The 17,951-nt window shown below is 48.6% G+C and overlaps 1 protein-coding gene across 7 annotated transcripts in view; it reads left to right on the top strand.

Annotated features, from left to right (window-relative positions):
- Window positions 1-17,951, top strand: part of arvcfb (ARVCF delta catenin family member b) — a 208,675-nt gene that overhangs the window by 64,909 nt on the left and 125,815 nt on the right. For all 7 annotated transcript variants that reach the window (XM_086207464.1, XM_086207468.1, XM_086207463.1 and 4 more), the window contains one exon: window positions 14,711-14,806. The gene's annotated coding sequence lies outside the window, so the exon portion shown is untranslated. The remainder of the gene's footprint in view (window positions 1-14,710; window positions 14,807-17,951) is intronic.

The following is a 17,951-nucleotide window of genomic DNA, read 5'->3' as shown; positions in this document are numbered from 1 at the left end:
TGACGTGGAGGGGACATCCCGGGGGGGCTGCATCCATCACGACCTCACCTCACAGCTCCCTGAGAGAGGGAGCTGTGTGAACCAGGCTTGCCGGAGTCGTGCTCTGAGAGCGCCGTGCCCGGGAGGACGCCTTCAAAATGAGCCGCTGGGGTGTGGAAAAAAAGCGAGGCCATTTTCTGAGCTCTAGATTGAGCCCTGCATGAAGGAGAGCTGCAACCTCTGTCCCCCGCATCCCCTCCGTCATCCTAGAGATAATTAGCAGATCTTTGTTTGTATCAGCTGCCGTTTGGGATTTACAGTCAGAGAAGTGTGTTGCCGATTTAACTGTCAGCGCTTTGATCAAAGTGAGTGTAATGAGACGTCCTGTCTGAGCAAACGCAGGCTCGTGTGCGCGTTGTTGTGGTCCCCGAATGCAGCAGCAGCCTCTGCTACAGATGCTGCACGTGCAGCATTTTTAAATTGGGCTTCAGTTTATTTCTGTAGTTTAACTCTACAATAACACTTCCTCCCTCCTCTCAGCGAGTCTGGCGGCCAGGTGCTATCGACTCCATGTCAGGAAGCATTCGCCTCATTCATCAGTCCAGGTTGGTCCTCCTCAGCCATGTTGTGACCACGTCTCTGGGTGGGGGGGTCTGCGAGTCTGCACGCTGCATTTTAAAAAGTCACCCGTCTGAACAGAATCTCTGGTTTGGCTCGTTTCTCTCCTCGGTTCCCATTTGTACATTCAGACCCTGTCTTGCCTCGTTCCTTCAGCTGTCAGCGCCGAAGCAAACCAACATGTCCTGCTGTTGCAATAGCAAGACGAGTGTTTATCACCAATCACAGCCGCGCCACTCGGCGGTAGCTCAGGTCTGATTAACCACATATAGGTACCCTCTGAAGGGGGTGGAGTCTGTGGATTTTTTTTCTGTGGATTGCAGCTTGATGATGTAGTTCCTGAACGTCTCCATGTTCTTTCAGCTTCGTCTCTCTGAGCAAACGTGTGGTTCAGTCCCGCTCCTCAGACTCTTGATGGACGTCTCATCTTTGCATCAACGAGCTCCTCTTTATGACTCATCATCTGTCTGTAACTCTCGTGAACCTCCTTCTGTTCTGAGTGATTCCACTGCTACTGGAGGGTCGTCTCAGGTGGTGCTGGGAAGTGTGCCAGCGCTGCTCATTGAGCTCAAGACAGATCGCCTGCAAATTGTTCATGAAGGGAGGACGCGCACCGTTTCAATCAGTGCCACTTATGTCTCGGCTCATTTCCTCCTCTTCCTCTTCCGGCAGGTGCAGGATGTTCTGCTAACACTGCCACTCCTCCAGCTGGAGGCCTCTCTGGAGCGAGAACCGGAGGTTGGCCCTCCTTGTTTGACCGTGCGTTGGTTGGAGCGTCCGTCTCTAGACTGTTCCAGGTGTCATCTTGTAACGTTCCTAAAACCTTCCCAGACACAGGTCACAGGTGGTGGGGGGGGGGGGGTTAGGGGAGGTACTGGCAACATTTAGGAAATTTTGATAAAATGATCAAGAATGGACAGGCAAGCCCTGTTGTGAACTGGCGTCCTCTTCAGGGTGACCCCGCCTCCCGCCCAATGACTGCTGGGATCGGCTCCAGGCCCTTGCGACCCTACGCCGGATAAGTGGTTGATGACGGATGGACGGGTGGAGCCATCAATATCAATAAAAACTGGTCAATTCCCATTTCTGCTTTGAGCAGAATAGTGGAATAGATTTGTCCTGTTACTGTAGCAACCGCATGTAAACGTGGACATAAATAAGAACATCGAAGGTCTCTAGGAAAGGACAGGAAGGAAGACCGTATATGGACGAGTGGCTGGTAAAACCCTAGGAACATCCAGTTCCATTTGTTCACTTTTGCAGTAATGTCATAGCCTCTAGGTGTGTGTGTGTGTGTTGCCAAGGTAAACAGTCCCTTGATAGAGCGGTGGCACATGTTCTTGGGGGGCGGCGCTCTGACCCCTGAGAGGGGCCGAGGCGGCGTGGAGTCAATAGAGATGAAGCGCCTCAGCTGCACCACCTGACAAACCTAATGCAGCCATTTGTAATGGCTCCCTCCCTCTCTCTCCCCTCGACTCAGAGGCCACGTGGCCTCTCTCCACGCCAGCGTACTGCAGCATCTTCTCTCATTGTTAGAGACCCACAGAATATTTAATGCTGATGTTTCTGAAAGGCGACAAAGCTTCTTTTTTCATTTCCAAACCAATTTCCTTCTGAGTTCATCTCTTCTGACTTCCTTTGGTCAACACTTGAATGACGCGTGGCTTCCTCGAGTCATTTTCAGACTAAAAACTGACAAAAAGTGCCTTTTTTTAAAAAAAAAAGTGTTTTCAAATTCATTTAATATTTTTATTTACTTGCTATGTTTTTTTTCCCTCACTCCCTCATGGTTACTTTGATTCTATACCTTAAAAAAAGAATCCACAGTGATTTACCCAGTGGGTCCCCCTGCAGTTCCTGGAGTTTCTCATTTGCGTACGGTAGACGTACAGTATTCTGTACACAGGTGTACCACAGCGCCCTCTACCGCGTGACAGTGATAACACACATCGCCAGCTGGGAAAGTTAGCCGTCTGGTTTGTCACCTCCTGGTAGATTCAGGTCAACCCTGTGTCCAAGTCATAGAAGGTATTTAAGCTTCCAACAAAAGAAAAGCAAACGTGGTTGCCACTCGCCGCCTGCTATCCTTCTCAGGGGTTCCGGTGCCTCTCCACAACTCAAGTTAATAAGTCAATCATTGCAGGGCCTTTGGGAGACAACCAGAGCCTGGTGTCTGGTTATCTGCTTCTCCTGGGCAGCTCACATCCAGCCAGGCCGTCTCCACTGCAAACCTCCAGCTCACCACAACCGGTGAGAGGACGTCAGCGCTGTTTAATCACCTGGATGGAGCCAGAGATTCTTCCAGGCTCTGCAGATTACGAGAACACGACCATGAAACGAGGGAGAGAAGACGGTCTGCGGCTTTTAAATACTCACCAGAGCTCTTCCTTCTCTTCACTTTTCTTTTTGTCATTTTGCTTCTGACTGTTTTAATCCCCAGACCGGAGACTGAATCTGCTTCACGTGTCGACACACACTGACACCTGCGAGATGGCGGTGTAGTTCATTGCTCTCGGGATCACCTGACCTGTCGCCTGTCGTCCAGGCTGGAGTGTGATGTGGTGGAAAAACGTGCAGACATAGACAAGCTCAAAGAAAACAGCGGTCACATGATACACTCACATGATCTCGACACACGTGGAAGCAAAATAAATACACATCCAGCGGCACCTGGTCCCGTTCATGAATCAGGATTAACAGAGATTACATGTGAAGAGATTTCCTGGAGACTCTGCTTCCACTCCGTGTTCATCCGAGGTGACAGTGGCGTTCCACCACCAGCGTTTTCCCAGTTCACCTCGCGATCCCAGTGGACGTTTGCACCAAATTTAAAGAAATTCCCTCTAGGTGTTCCTGAGATATCCAGTTGACGATCACGCGACAGGAAGACACCAAGCCCCCGGCTTTAATCACCACCGCGCCGCCTCCCTCTGACACGCTTGCGTGCACTAACATGTTTGTGATCACGCAGACTGACAAACACATTTATTTAGTTTTTCTGACGTTTCGTCATCGTGTCCATTTGTTTCCCGTGACAGCTGTTAAATTTAAGATGAATTTCTGTCACGAGCCGATCTGTTTTTTCGTGCTGCTGGAGGTGACGTCAGGTCTCGGCCATCAATGTCAGGAGGCTGGCAGCCCAAATTACACCTGCGTGCCTCTCTCCTTCACCGCTATCGACTTCTCTCCGCCTTTCGATCCCTCGTCTCCTTAATGGTCACTCGTTTGTCAGCACTGCTCCAATCCAGCCTGATCATGCTGCAAACTCTGGTCAGAGACGGCAACAAAGGAAGGATGCAAATCTTTATAAATGGTGTTTTGGAGTCATCGCTCCGGCTGCGGCGCACGCACATCAGCAGCAAACACAATGTTTGGTTGTAGCTCTTCAATAGAAAGGAGTGTTTTTTCCCCCCCAGAAGAGTTAATGATTTATTCCGTAAACAACAATTTAATTGTCTCTCTGGTGAGGCGAACGTTCCAAGTCCTGACATTAGATGTTAAATTATAGCTATAAAACACGGAGCCGCCTCTCAGTGCCAAGCTGGCGTGGAGTGTGGGACCTGTTCAATTAAAACCCGGGCAGGATGAGGTATGGCTAAGTGGTCACATTCATCTCTAGACAACTCAGACGGAACCACTACTTTACTAATATTGCTTTTAATGTAATTTTCTCTCCCGGAGGTTACATCCTTATCATTTTGCCCCTCAAGCACTTTTTGTAAAACAGATCAGATGGAATTGATCACCCCCCCCCCACACACACACACACACACACACACGCACACACTCCAAACAAACTCACCTGTGATTGACAGCAGTGACATTTAGGTGCCGCTGCATCTAGGTCAGATTGAGACACGACTGTGCCAACACACTCTCGCCTTCCATGTAGATGTGGCGTGTCGGTTCTTTTCATCAATAGTGAAGCAGCTGGGGAGGCAGGAGCTTGCGGAAGAGTGAGGAGGTGATGGATTGAGGCTTCCTGTCTTACCAAGTGACGGCGTAGACACCCAGCGTCTTACTCTTCCATCAGCGCTGCTCTCCCTCCTCCCTCCTTCCTGCTTCCTCCCAGGCAGGCCTGCACATTCTCAGAGAATATTAGATAAATGAGAAGGTCTCTACCCTTCGCCAGTGTTTTCATCTTCCTCTCCTCTTTGTAAAGCGAGTGTGTCCTAAAAGAGTCGCGGGGAAATGTATAATACAGGAACAAGTGAGCTGGTTGGTGACATAAATACTGTTTCAGTTTGTCATCAAGCAGCAGGCCTGAAGATTAATGTTAGCAGCCCAATGCACAGAAGAGTTTCTTTAATCTGCAGTGTTGGTCGCCTCTGGAAAGGCAGTTAAAGTGATATTTCACCCAAACGAAGTGTTTGGTCCTTCAAGAACTCACCAACAGGTTTCTTGAGACACTTTTCCCTCCTGCAGCACTCCTTTGGGACTCCAGAATGCCGAAAGTGCCAGCCATGTATAGCTAGCTTGAAGCTAATGAGCCCGACGGCTAACCACAGTTAAAATGTCTGAACCTGTTCATTCACAAACTCTCCAGCTCGTCATCCAGAAACCCACAAACTCGGATTCTCTGATATCAAGCTAACTACAGCATGTAGCAGCAGTTCAGTGCTACTGAGAAAGAACAACAAAGAAGAGCATTGCTAGCTCAGAGCTTGGCAACAACTTGCACTGCTTTAGATGTTGAATGTAATGAAGAAATTGTAGCTTTTCAGAATCATTGCATGGGGGGGGGGGTGCTCCTCTACCAATGATGAATATCCAGCTATGCTTCACTGTCCAACGTGTTTTAGTCAAAGACTCGATGGAGGCCACTGCACTGCTGGTGCTCACTGGATTAAGATCATGAATTCTTGAAAAGTACCAATTTCCTTTGGAGCTCCTTTCAAGAAAACACGGTTGCAGCAAATTGCTCCCTCGTGAATGGAGGTATGCAGAGGTGCCATGAGTGAGCATGGAACCAGGGGCTTGGTTCTGCTGGACTGAGGGGGTTCGCGGTGTAATCATATAGTCTGTGACTGGGGCCCCTGGTGAGAGGCCGTACCTGTTACTTTGGTATGTCCTTGTCGTCTCCTGGGGCCACTTTCACTCCAGTTGAGCTGCCGTTCAGCGCCTGCTTCAGGAAATTGGGCCTCATTTTTCTAAAAATAGCAGCTTTATTGTACCAGAAATGTTGGGATGGACTATTATATTTGGCCGGGTTCCCTTCCGGTCTCAGGAGGACACGCTAATATTTCTTGGTTTTAGATACAGACTGGGGGTCATTGTTATGTTACAGAGGGAATGTTCCTGCTTTTGGACAGAGGACAATGATCAAGGCTGGTTCCATGACGGGTGATCACTGTCAGTATCCAGGCTATCCACACACACACACACACACACACACACACACACACACACACACACACACACACACACACACACGCTAACACTTTCAAGCCTCACTTCGCATGAATGGCTGTGTTGTTTTGTTTGTTTTCCACCAGTTAACTGCAATTACACTCAGGGTTGTCAACAATTAATCAGTTGTTCTCCGTCTGAGTTTCCCGCTCTTGCTGCCACTAACTATAAGTCCTTCTTAGTTACACCCTCATGGACACAAACAAAGTGCTTATTATTGTGTAATGAACTGTGGAGAACCGGAAGCATCTTGGTCACCTCACGTCGTGATTGTTCAAACCCAGTCAGTTTCCCCCCTCGCGGAGAATCTTTAGACAAAATTGTAGGACCAAATTGCAACATATTTAGTTCTCGGTGCGGAACTCACCGCTACTGAGAACCGCCACTTGTGATTTTTGTCCACCTGAGTTCTGTTACTTCCTGCTGAGCACTGCCGGCTTGGTGGGCCCATACCACCGGTGCTCCAGAACTCTTTAATCGACGTTCCCACCGTGCAGCAGTGCCGCTGACCTCCGACTGATCAGACGCGCATGAACTCGTCCCGCTGTTGACATCAACCAGCGCGCTCTCGCTTGCTTGCGTCGCTCCTGTCCAATGAGCACGGAGAAACGCTGCCACCGCCACCCATCAGAGAGGGTTTTTAACCTCAAGAGTCTTGCTGCATCGTTTTATACGCTAGATTTAGTTGTGCTGCCTGAGAAAACACATGTTGCACGTAGCTAATGCTAGCATTTGGCTAGGCTAACAATAGCAATAGTGTAACCTTGTAATCAGAGTCAAGTGAGCAGGTGAATTCAGAAGTTGGCATTTCCAAGTTCCCAGTGTGACCGGTCAGCTGGAGCCCCCCCCCCACTGGCTGGACTTCCTACTCAGAACCTTGGAGATACGGGACCGACCCTGAGGACGCAAATCACAGTGGCTGTTAAAATATGCTAGTTTAGCACTCTCGTGTCCTGGTTGTGTCGGATTCAATCAGTTACCTGCTGACCGGTTGCTGCGACGTTACTACAAAAACAAACACTGCGTTGGGTCTCATCACCTGGTAGGGCAAAAGGCTGGGATATAAATAATAAGGGTTTTTAAACTTCTACTCTTCTTCGACTCTGTAAACTTGGTTATGACATCACTCCCAGTTGCGACCTCCAGATTCCGAGCAGCGTTCGTATTTGCATCAGGATTGTTCACCCACTTTCTTATCTCAGCACAGCGAGAGTGTGACGGGTTTGGTGTGACGGTGCTCCTTCTCACCACGGCAGCAAAGAGAGGCAGTGTTTGATCTCTGCATGGCTTCGACAACCCTCAACACACACACACACACACATGCACGCACCTCCTCCTCGTCTTTCACTCTCTGATACCCCAGAAAACGTCTTCCTCCGTCTTTCGTGGAAACCAATGAGACGAGGGTGTTTGGCGAGGCTCACGTTACATAATTGTCAAGAGCCCGGTTGAAGCTCCCGTCACGCATCTTTTACCCGAAGCAGCAGAGTGTTTTAAACGTCCTTCTCGCCAGGTTCTGTTGTTCCATCGGGGAGGCTGATCTTCCCATATGCTTCGTACATCTGAGGGGTTGGTGGTGAATCACAATCACCGTCTCTGCATACACACTTTAAAAAAAGTTGTTTTAATCAGTCACGTCCTGAACTTTATCAGTCAATCATGCTAGAATCCTCTGATATGCCGGAGCGTTATCATTCATCAGCGCCCATTATTACCCGTCATCCATCAGACAGCAACAGGAACGCTGCTCACATCACTTTTAGAGAAAAGGTGTCAGATCTTTCACCAAAGTTGGACGACTTTACTTTAGCAGCAGAGCGCCGGGTTCTTTATGAGGAAAATTAGAATGATGGATCTCCCGGTGTTGCCGAATGTGGAGGACAGAAAAACTGAAAATTCCCTCTGACACTTTAACTGCTGCTGCCTCTGATTATCACAAGAATAATAAAAATCCACAGACGGCCTTCTGATGGAAACAGACTTTCTTCTAGTCTCACCTGGCAAATCTTCTTTCCCCTCCCCTCGGCTGATAGAGTTATAACTCTGAGATGAGAGACGAGCAGAGCCTGCAGCCAGCGGCGAGGGTTCAGGTGCTAACAGGTTTCACACAGTGCCAGAGGCCTTATTTAACCTCCGGCACCTGCAGACGAGCATGTGTGAAGAATGGAAATGGACCTGGAAACAAAATCCCTCAAACATTTCATCCACCTGTGGAGGTGCATGCGTTGTCAGAGGACTCCATCGCTGGTCTTTCCCACAAGATGAACGGGTATATTCTGATGCTAGCAGACCTGGGCACACGGCCTTGTTCCTGAACGCATCACTGGGGTGGCTGTAGTGACGGTATGCGGTGGTGGATCGTATTGAGGTATCTTTACCTGAGTATTTGCATTTCAAGGAGCTTTGTACTTCTTCAGAGGAAATACTGCGCTTGCTGCTCCTCTACGTGATGAAGATGACGTCCTTTCATATGAGAAGCCACCAACATCAAGATGACACAATCAGAGCCGCAGGAGTGGAAGACAAACGACCTGCGACCTGCAGAGGTCAAAGTCTCGGTGGTTACTTCGATATCAAATACTTCTCTCCTTTGACTGAAGTTGAATTTTTAACCCAGACACCAGATTCATGTTTTATCCGGACATTTCTACTTCTTCCATGTCGTGCACAACTACATTATCTGACTGTGGAGAACTCACCGTATTGTCTCAGCGCTGGTGAGGTCACAGAGCACAGAGAGGCGGAGGCAGTGAGCCGCACAGCCATCAGGGAATGAAGGCCTGAGAACTTCATTTCTTACCATGAGTGGTGCTGAATGAATGAGTTTCGCCGGTCTAAGTGGCCTGTTACTGGCGCACAGTTCACGGAGGACAAGGCCAGTCGGCCTGTCCTCTTTCAGCCTGCAGGTGCATTCATTACGCTCCCTTTTGACTCTCTTACGTGGCTTTTGCGGGAAATCTCCTCCTTTCGGCTTCTGAATGGGATCTCTTGAGTGGCGATGATGTTGCAGAATCATTTCTTAAATAGATGAAGGGACCCGCCAAGGCTGAGCGCTCAGCATAAAGACCTCCTTCTTCCCTCCGTATGATGCAGACCTGTTTTGGAGCACTAATGATGATGGACTGAAACGCTCTCTAGCACTCTTGGCTCTCTGCAAACACAGGCTGCACACACAGTGCAGCACATTTTATACGTCTCTGGGCTCTGCGTTCGGTTACCTGACAATATACAGAGATGTCGGGGGATTCGGAGAACTCCAAAGCACCTGCAATAGGCTGCAAGATATGCTGGTTTAATGCTGTGGAGACGTACGGTAGGAGAGGAAAACAAATCAGAAGAAAAGAGAGAACTGAAGGAAGCGAATGTGAGCCGCGGCGAAACCCGACAGGCTGCAAACAGCCACAAGCGTCTGCATGACACATCTTCCACGCACTCATGCAGGCGGCTTATTTGCACATGACTGCAGTTCTTCTCGTGTTTATGCGAATTCAGAGGCGCCTTGATCAGCATAGCGTGCCCCAGACAGCCCGCCATCCAGCCAGCTAGCGAACCCTCACTCTGCATCCATTATTAATCACAGAGTTACACCGGCGTGCTCTCCCAACGACGCAGGTTGAAGGGGAACAAGTCCTGATAGAATATGCAATTGTCTAAATAATGTGAAGGTATCAGCCGCACATTTGAATCACAAATATTGCACCAGGATTCTGCAGATATTACTGTCAAAGGATGATGGCGGCGGCGGCGGCAGGGCCAGCGGCGAGGAGCGTTGACGTGTTACAGCAGGGGAACGTCTCTGACTGGCACGTGTGTTCGTGAATGTGATTGCATGTGAGAGGGAGAATGAAAGTCTGTCTGCCTGAGGCCTGATATTAATATTGTCGTTTACAGGAAATGTTTTGTTGAACATACCAAGTCTTGTTATCAGCCCCGGCTGTTGCAGGCTGCCGACCTCGGGATCGTCAGAGCCTCCGATACTCCGGAAGCTTCCACATGGGCCTTTTTAGCAGCAGGAGCTCTAAATGGACAAGTCTGTCCGTGTGGTTCGAGGGGCACGGAGGTGAAAGACCAGAAGTAATCAGAGAACAACCGGTGGGACTGTTGAAGTGCAGGCAGGACCGAGACGCAGAGAACAAAAGATGAGGGCTGAAAGAAGGCAGTAACACCCAAAAGAAGAAGAGCGAGAACCAGCAGGATGAACAAACAGAGAACCGGAGCGAAATACAAACTCAGGTGGGAGAACCCAGGGCAGGAACCACGCTGTGGCTGACCAGGATGGATGAACGGACACAGCTGGTCACTTAAAATGGGCGGGAACGCAGACGGTGACAGGAAGAGCAGCAGACAGACACGAGAGGGAATTGAATTTCAAAATAAAAGCAGAACTGACTGTGGGCTAACCTGGAAACTAAACACTGAATAACAAACACTGTAACAAAGTCCACCTGGACAAAAAACTAGAGCTGCACACTCATTAAAGGAAGGGAATTTTACTGTTTTCCCAAGAAATGAGTCCAGACAGTGGTCGTGTATTTGGTGCGATGTTTAACAGTTCTGAGCTAACGGCTAAATAGTTTCTGTCAGAAAAAAAACAATCCAGGAAGTCATGGAGGGAGAGGTAGAGGACCGCTGTCTCAGGAGAGGGCCGCCACCTCACAGCTTGAAAAATCCTGGAGTACGATAGAGAATTTCAAAATAAAATAGGAAGTGACAGAAAGAAAAAGAACACCTGAAAACAGAACTAAAACTCCTAACAGGGAAGTCCAGTGTTATGACTGAAAAGCAACAGCCCACGTAGGATTCATTCATTCATTTATTCATTCATTCATTCCTCACCAACCATCAACCTTCTCTCTAAACTACAAAGACTTCAAACTAGCTAAGAAAGTCACTTACAAGAGCCTTGCATCATGTTAACGAGAAGAAAATGTCCTTAAATCTACGGTGAGCTGTGACTGGTTGTTGAGATAATCTCCATTCAGCGGCGTCGTACGGCCTCGTGATGGAGAGCGAGAGGGGGGGAGAGGGAGAGAGACGAGGTGATAACTAATGCGGCTGGTTTAACTTCACCTTTGATGTTTGTACCAGAAATCCAAGGTACTCAGAGCCCGTCTGTCCTTGAAGTGAACACACCCAGGAATAAGTGGGGAGGGAGGGTATTCTAATCCCACAGCCAGCCAAAACCTGGAGGAGACGTTGACTTTGTAGTCATGTTTTTATTCCTTTTTAATTGGGCGTCTTTTAATCACAGTTAATGAAACACTGTCTTACTTCATGGCTCACTGATGTATATTTGGCCAGGAGCCGGAGAAAAGAGCTGCCGGTACTTTAAAGCTTAAAGTAGTTGTTTGTATTTCTAATTTTAAGCATCAATTCATACTGCGATGTAAACACCCCAAATATAACGCTTGGTTGTAAACGAAAATATTGATGTTGCAGAAAAAACTGGTCTCTCTTTCTACTTGAATGTTGTTTGGGGACACTTTCAGGTGATCTGAAGACGCTGGTTTATACCTGTGATTTATCCGGGCGCCGAATACGCGTGACCTCATAGGCCTTGGTTCATGCTCTTTGTGGCCGTCAGTGTAAAGTGTGGAATGTGTCAACTGCAAAGTCAACATGAACATCACTAGTAAATGAGAACTAGACACATTAGTTAAGATGAGATAAGATAACCCGTTATTCGTCCCACAGTGGGGAAATTGGCGCTGTTCCAGCAGGAGAAAAACAGAGGTAGCAGCGGAAAACATTACAGAGCAATAAAATGAAGAAACTGCAATAAACTACAGTAAAAAAACTATAAAACACTATAATACAATAATCGTTAACTGTTAACCAACGTTAGGTAACTGGGACCTGGCCAGCTGGAGGTTAAGGCGGCGCTCAGTTTCACCTTCATGCTGAGTTTAACCAGGCAAGCTTTTGGCTGGAGTCAATCCAGACTAGCTTAGTGAACATAATCCCAGATGTGGCTTCAAATCCAGAATTGCAAAATTATTTTAAAATGGGGCATCACATGTTTCTCAGGTTGTACTTTGTTGGTGTTTATTTTGACCACGAGGGGGCGCCCTTTGTAAATGTTTGTATTGTTTTTGGAAAGATTGTGAGACAACGGGAGCCCAGAAACGGCTGAGAGAAAGCAGTTATTAATTTGTCACACTGTTGATGTGGGAGGCGGCCCAGTGGAGCAGTGGTCCTCACTGTGGCCCCCCATCAAGAAGGTTGTGGGTGGAGCAGTGGTCCTCCCTGTGGCCCCCCATCAAGAAGGTTGTGGGTGGAGCCCCGGCTGCAGCACGGGGTCTTTCTGGGTGAGTCTCCATGTTCTCCCTGTTCCTGCTGGGTTCTCTCTGGTACTCCAGCTTCCTCCACAGTCCAAAGACATCAAGAGGGACCAGGTTAATCCAGACTCTAAATTGACCGTAGGCGTGGCTGGGAGAGCCAATGGTTGTCTGTCTCTATGTGTTGGCCCTGCCATGGACGGGTGACCTGTCCAGGGGAAAGGCTGCTGGGATAGGCTCCACCCCCACCACCCTCAACAGGAGAAGAGGGAGAAGATGGAGAGATGGATGGATGATGGATGGGTGGAGGGATGGATGGGTGGATGGATGAAGTTTAAGAACGACACAACAAGGTTAGTAGCCGAGGAGGAAGGGCGTCATTAATCAGTCGACACATTGAGGGACGAACCTCCGCTTCCCCTCACGCCACCATGCGCTCCCCTCCAATTCGCTCATGCTCACCCACACTCATCACCTCAAGAAACACCAGAGCATCACCCGGTGCTTGCTGGGATTTTTCAAGCGTGCGAAAAAAACAAACAAAGCCAACACGCAGTTGTGTTTTGGTGTAGCGGTGATGTTTGGGGCAAACTGCTGATGAACTCAATGTGGGGTTCCTTCTTTCCCCCTCAACAGACGTTCCAGCAGAGTGACGTGTTTGTTGGGTGAGAGTGGACGTGTGGGCAAAGCTGCAGTGAAGGTGTGTTTGATTTCATCATCAGTGACACATTGAGGGTGCTCGTCTGCTGCCGGGGGTTTGTTTCCTCAGCCATCAAAGGCAGCGCAGCCTCTGGACGGGAGGCTTGCAGGATTCTTCCCCCGGTCGGAAGCATCAGAACCAATTTGTGCCGGCGCGCTGGATGACGATGTTTTCTATCTATGCACCTGTGATGCCCAGATTTCTGACAGGTGGCTGAAAATATCGAGTAAATGTTTCCTCCTGATTGAAGATCAGATATCAGCTGGACACACGGCAGCCTCGCCCTCCAGGAACTGATCAATGAACACATCTTCAGAAGTTTTTAGCCTAAAATTAATGCTCAGACTGCGGTAGGCGTAACAGCCGCTTCACCTGTTGCATGAACTCACATTCCTCTTTGTATCGTAGCAGTGGCAGCAGAAACAATGAACGTGTCTGAGTTTGCTGCAGCGACAAATAGGGATTTTTTTTTAAGTTTTTTTTCTGTTTTATCAGATTAAAAAAACCTAAAATCTCTTTATTGTCTGGAGGGACTTCAGGAGCTGGTAACACTGGAGTCTGGTTTCACTCACTGATATCCATCTGAAGCTCACAAGATAAGAAAATAAAATAAACATGATTTCATTTTCCACCAAAGCAATAAAACTGATAAAACTATTGACGTGTGTCTGTCTGTCTGACTTTGACTCGATTAACTTCTGTTCATTGGATGTACATCAAACTCAGCGAGGCATCGCTGGGGAGCCTGAAGGAGCTGCAGGCCTGAGTCTGAGGGTCTGAGAGACAGCAGGCGGGACTCTGGAGGACTTTGAGGCTGCCTGCCTGTTTGTCTGCCTGTCTATCTCTCTGCCTGCCTGCCTGCCTGCCTGCCTGTCTGCCTGTCTGTCTGTCTGCTGGTCCAGCAAGCGCTTGGTTTGGTTCACGTCACAATAATGAGGTCAAGTGTTTCAGGAAAGCATCGAGTGAGACAGTTTGAGTTGGAATCAGTGAATAAAGTAACAAAAGTAGTCCTTGTTCCTTTGAAGAACCCAGAACTGTGGTTCTGCAAATGGAAGGGTTCACTTCTATTTCAGCACTTTGTGTCTTTGTGGCGACTGTCTGGAGTTGCTGTGATGTAACACAACCAATGGCCACGCCCCTCAAACAACAGGCACGGCGCTACCTTGTCATGAAAAGCATGCTAACCGCTACTGAGCTACGCGATGCAAGTGTGGTGGTGTTTGTAGCGACGCTCTGCTGATCCGCCTTCAAGACTGAATGGGCTGAGATGGGACTCGAGGCAGCCTTCATGTGGCCCTGGTCCCTGCTGGTCCCTGCTGGTCCCTGCTGGTCCCTGATGGTCCCTGATGGTCCCTGATGGTCCCTGATCCTCTGCTATGCATCCTGCACTTTCTATGATTCTTAAAATATTTCTGGAGAAGTGATTAGCAGGTCAGCTATGAATGGAGGAGGAGCGATGAACCCAAGTATTCAGTGAGTGACTGGCACCATGAGGACTACTCTCATTAGTCAGAGTTAAATGTGCAGTCGGGGTGAATGGAGGGCAGAAAGATGGATGAACCATCACCAACCAGCTCTGGTTGAGTTGGGGTTGGAGCGAGGGAGGAGCAGTATGGCGCTCGTGAACCGCGGAGATGCGCGTGTCGCTACATTACGTAACAGCCACATATTAAACATGCACAGGTTGGCTGAAGACTTATTTCCATGTCCTTGTTTTTATCCCCAGATCTCCCCTGGCAGCCTGAACAAACGAGCGGAGTCGAGCATAGCTACGCCTGTCCTCCATCGACTCCAGGTCTGACGGCACACACCAACATCAAAGGTAGTCCCACTCCTCTCTTTATACCTCCAGCCTCCTTTAATCACTTTGTTCAACTCATCATTGCCGTAATTACATTTTTCCTGACAGTTTTTCAAATTCTTTCTTTTTTTTTGTTGCTTTGAGAATCCGCGACTCCTCTGTCTGTTATCGGCCCCTGAGGGAGCTTCACTTCTCTTCACTTTGTCGCCGTGGTGCCTTGCTAATCGTTATTTCAATACATTCAGGTGCTTCTTCCTCCAGGAAATGTGCTCTGATTTCAGTAATTCACACAGTTTAATCAGCTGGGGTCCGTCTGTGGTAGGACGTGGCTTGCTCTTCTCTCCGTGGTGTTTTTGTGTAGTAGAGAACGTTTGTCGAGTAAAACTTGTAAAGACACACATGAGCGTCTGGAGTCTCTCACCTGTAGGCTGACACACAGACCATCAGTTACAATTTGCAGGTCCAATCTGCTGCCAGACACCCGCTGCTTTTTCCACGTTCGAGCTGTAAAATCGCAGTGTGGCACTTTTTCCCTCCTGAGGTTTAAAGAAGCTGGGTGTTACGTCACTGCTGTCACCACGGCAGCTGATCACATCCACCTCCCTCCCCCACGCGTGTGAGGAGTCCATGTAATAAAGAATAAATCTATAATTCATGAGGAACTCTTCAGGCTCTTCAAAGAGACGAGAAAAGACGTGTATTTGCATGCAAACTCACCTCTGTTGTGCGTGTGTGGGTTTGGCCTGAAATCCTCCACAGCACAGAGAGAGAAAAGCGGCAGATCAGCAACAAATGTGTTTCTTCTGTCTTGGTGGGTGAAGCGATCAGCGGCGGAGTCGCGCCTGCTGTGAAGCCTCAGAGCAACGAGAGCCAGGAAACGTATTCTGATGAGCGTGTTGAACTCTTACATCACCAACAGTGATGGAAAAAACTCCCTCAAATTTGCACAAGAAGGGTTTTTGCCACTTAAGAAAAGATCAATGCATCTGACAGGAGATGCTCACTTGCGACCAACTGGTTCCACCGCCGCCGCCATCTTCAGCTGTGTCTTCATCTGTGGACAGCAGCATCATGTCCGGCTCTAGCTGGTACTTGGGAACTTCATCAGCTTGTCCTCAAGACATCTCTGCTCCTCTTCTGCTCTGCTCCAGCCATGTCTGCTGTTGGCCGTCCTGCCCTCTCCCGGCAGCAGGCTGGAGCCTCATGTTTGCGCCACGCAACTTGTTTGAAACACACCTGATGTCCACCTTGACATTTAAATGGAGACGCAACTAAGGACAGAGACCTTGAACAGGGGTTAAGATCGTCCCTGTGACAGTGTTTCTGGACGTGTCATCGTCGTCTGTAGTCTCACACACGTCATGATCTCACCTTTACACTAACAAGCAGCAGAGCACGGCGATGGTGTGCCAGCTTTGTTGTTTTCCTCTGGTAGGAATTATACAAACTACATGAGTTTTAAAGAGGCGAAAAACTCCTAAAACTTGCAGCGAGTGAGCAGGAGCTCCCATCCCAGTGGATTGAATCGTCAGCTGTCAGTCAGCCTCCATCAGAGCTGCGACGTGTCGGACAGCTCAGCCGAGGAGGAGAAACTCCTAACAACCTGAAATTACTGGCTCCAAACTGACAGCCAAAGATGGAGCAACATAGCCTGATATCTCCAATTTGTCTTCTGATACCATGAACACATTATCCTCAGGTAGGCTGAAGGCGACACACGCGCGCTAGGAGGAGCAGGTGTTTTGAAGCACCAGTTGTCCCGTGGAGAGCTGCGCCCTCAGATGGGTGTCAGCTGGGTTTAGACGAAGAATTAATTTGAGCAGCAATTACAGCGGCAGGACCCCGCCGCCCACCTCGTCCCTAATCAGGTGAACGTTCCTAACTCAATATTGGGCCCTGAGAGTCAAACCCAATTATCCTCATCCTTTAACCCAGTGGGTTCCACCACCCCCTGATAGCCCCCATCCAACCCCCTGAGGACCCACGCTGCTTCCTCTCCAGCAGCAGCTTCAGTTCTTCCTTTGTCTTTGCTTGGATTCCTGGAACCAAACCAGAGTTCGTCAGCACTTTGACATGTGGGGTGAAAATGCCGAGGAGGCTCCTGTCCTCCGAGTCAGAGGAGGAAATGACACGCTGGTGTGCAGGGCGTTCCCCTCTGGAGCAGACAAGCTGGAGCTGAAGAATTTTTATCACACTGACAGAGCAGAACACTGCTTTAGTTGGAACGTCACATGATTGAAACTACAAGTGTATTAACTAACGGAGGGGGTGGAACCTTTAGAGCTGAGGCTTCCAGGACGGCACCTGGTCCAGTAGGAGGGGTCACTGATGGATAGATTTAAGATGTAAATTATTTAAATCCCCAGGCTTTATTTTGAAATGAGCTGAGATGCTACACGTCGGAAAAGAAGCAGGAAGAATTTAATCATGTCGTCCTGCCCGTTTCTACCACTCCGCTATTAAACAGTAGTTCTTCAAAATGCATTTTATAATCAGAATGCATCCACAAAAAAGAAAATAGAATGAAAACTGGAAAGTTTTCATCGTGACTGTCGTGATTATGAGACTTGACTCTTCTCCCTCCGCCTCCTCCTCATCTCTTCCCTTTAAATTGTTTTTTTTTTAAATTAGCATATACGTCTGACTTTAATTCATCATCTGACCCTCCCCACAAATTCACCCAGTGAAATACAAATTATTTTACGAGCGGTACGGTACTGTTTTTAAAGTTAGACCCCTGTTTTTAAACGTTTCCTGGCGGTGGGCTATTTCTAGTATAGTATGTAGTATTTGTAGTATTTGAGCAGTTTTGAATTCCAGCAGGCCAGTGAAAGTGCATGAATGCATCCCCAAGGGAAGAGAGGAGGCCATCACACGGTGTCCCACCAAGCCCTTCGGCGTACGTTCTGACATGACAGGTTCTCTTTGCAGGTGCAGGGTGTCCTCCTGGCTAAACTGCACATGGCAACTTTCCTGACTGGCGGTTTCAAATGTCAGGTAGCTGCTGGGATACAACATCAGCACCCATAAATCCTGTTGTGCGTCAGTCGACTGCACACTGTTTTTTTTACCCGAGAATTCAGATGAAAGAGCAGAGATGAAGGACGTTCTATCTTTCTCTGGTCTCAGATTCCAAACTTCCCTCTTTGCAAAGGAGGAACCACCA

Source organism: Aulostomus chinensis, chromosome 6, assembly GCF_037954235.1.
Source record: "Aulostomus chinensis isolate RoL2024-O1b breed Wild chromosome 6, RoL_Achi_v1.0, whole genome shotgun sequence".
In the NCBI taxonomy this organism is placed as follows: Eukaryota; Metazoa; Chordata; class Actinopteri; order Syngnathiformes; family Aulostomidae; genus Aulostomus; species Aulostomus chinensis.
This window is presented reverse-complemented; position numbering and strand designations above follow the sequence as displayed.